This window comes from Triplophysa dalaica, chromosome 4, assembly GCF_015846415.1.
Source record: "Triplophysa dalaica isolate WHDGS20190420 chromosome 4, ASM1584641v1, whole genome shotgun sequence".
NCBI classification, from domain to species: domain Eukaryota; kingdom Metazoa; phylum Chordata; class Actinopteri; order Cypriniformes; family Nemacheilidae; genus Triplophysa; species Triplophysa dalaica.
In genome coordinates this window covers 6,872,931-6,875,188 of record NC_079545.1, presented here as the reverse complement: position 1 = coordinate 6,875,188, position 2,258 = coordinate 6,872,931, and positions in this window count along the sequence as shown.

Below are 2,258 nucleotides of genomic sequence, written 5' to 3'. Positions count from 1 at the left end.
ATTAAGATTTTATTACTTGTGAACAGGTGGCAAGTATAACGGAATGTGGATTATTAGTCATTTATCTGGGACCAACAGGTGTATCAACAATTCTCAAAGTGCAACATGCCATGGGTTTAACCTTATGTCAACCATAACGGTACATTTCACATTGCTGGATGCTGACTGTTCCTGGTTGATAGCAATAGTAAAATTATTACTTTAAGTATTCTATTACACTGCAATAAAATTATTTCGCTCATTTTTATTGGCTGTTAAAGTAGAGAAATACGCTTGGAGTGTAGTTGCAGCAGCTTTCAGTAGGGGCTAACTGGGCCAAACCTCACTGGGCTTAAACCACGACCCCCTGAACTGAATGTGATTGTGGACCACTAATCTTTGCTGGTTTAGATGGTTAAAGGATGTTGTGATGCCAGCTGAAATGAAAAATTAATAAAAAATGTTGTCTGTTATCGCCTGTAACGCCATGTAGAATCCGTTAAGTCTATGGTAAAACGCATGATGCAATGGTCTAAGATAATGACTCTGTCCTATTGCATCATCAAGTTACTTTGTAAAGTTTGGTTTAATTCTGAATAACAAACTTGAGCAATATATCACACAAAACCTGTTGTAGTGACAGACTGTTATTGAATTCTAACAGTCACTACATACATGTTACATGATTGTTAAAATGAGATCTAAATATCTTTAGTTCAGCATGCCATTCCAGAGCTGTTTTGCAATCCAAGCGCCATGGTGACAAATATTCAAATATGCACATGCACTGCAAGTCAAAAGTTTAAACAGTTTTACATAATGATGTTTCCTTAAAACCTTGAAATTAGCTTTATAGACAAATTTAAAATGTGCCAATGCATGATTTATTATTTAAAATGCTTATGTTTAAAATGGATAAATTGGAGCATGCAGTAAAAGAAAAGATGGCAACATAATTATGTCCACTATGAATTTATGAAGAAGTAATAATTTTAATAATCTAGTATATAATCTAGTAATTGTAAAGAATGGGAAAGTTTGTTTAAACTTTCATAGTGTACATCAAAGCACATTAAAGTTCTGCTCACTTGAAGAAAGAACGAGGCTCTACAGTCTTTCCATTTTCCGGAGAACAGCTCATTTGACACCACTCTTGACTGTGGTTTCCTTTCACATACTCACATGCTTCAGCGTGCCTTACTTGAGACATGCATGGTCAACCAAATGCTGTAGTATCAAAATAAATAGGTCACGATTGTCAATCTATTGTCAATTGAGATTTTCAATTCAAAATGTATGCATGTGTTGCTGTCAATGCATTCGTCACATTTGTGAGCATCCAAGATGTGGTCAAATGAGGTCAAAAATGCAATATATTCTATATCATTTCAAACCCATCGAGCTTTCTGCATCCTGTCGTTTTGACGATTGACTCAGAAGTAATGCAAGACTATTTCTGCTTATGAACTGATAAGAACATCTTTAAAATGCTTTTCGTTGTTTATTAAAATGTCTAATCGAATTGTTTGTAGGTCATACTTTCACCCGGTTTACCTGCAAGTCTATTCCTAAAGCTACTCTAAATGCAAAAATAAATAAATCCATAAATTTACATATACTTTGGATAGTAACATAAATTGGCTTTTTACAAGGAAAATATTATCTTTGACAAAGGCTGTGCTTTAGATCAAATGTATCGGGATACATTTTGAGTTCCTTTATAACTGTACATAGTCCAAAATGTGAGCTAAATAGAGTAAGCCTTTTGCCTACTAAGTGCGAGAACAAAAAGTTCTGTAACCTTCAGCCCCTTTTTGCGACTGGTGACATCAATGCCGTGCCATCATACAACACCACAACATTTGCATAACCTAAAAAAAGTAGACTGCAACAGTACAAAGAGTTCAACAGTCAACTGTCAAATGCTATCTATAAATGATACCTAAAGCACAGACCAGAAAATAAAATCAGTAAGAAACCCCAGTCTTATCTTGTTTCTAAAACATTGTTTATTCATTTCTTTTTTTTTATAAAAAGCCAAAACAGATCTGAAGCATTTTAGAGCTGGAACACACTGGTTAATTTTAATCACAGCATTGTGTGAGCAATGTCTGTAAACCAATACTATACAATTTCAAGAACAGAAAATAGAGGATTCACAAAATGTTGCAATTCAGAGAACAGGGGCTGTAGAAAAAAGGATGATCGTGATGTGAAACACCAACGGATGTGTCAGGAAATAAAGAGTGTAAAGGTAGAAGCAATAAAAAGTCCCACCA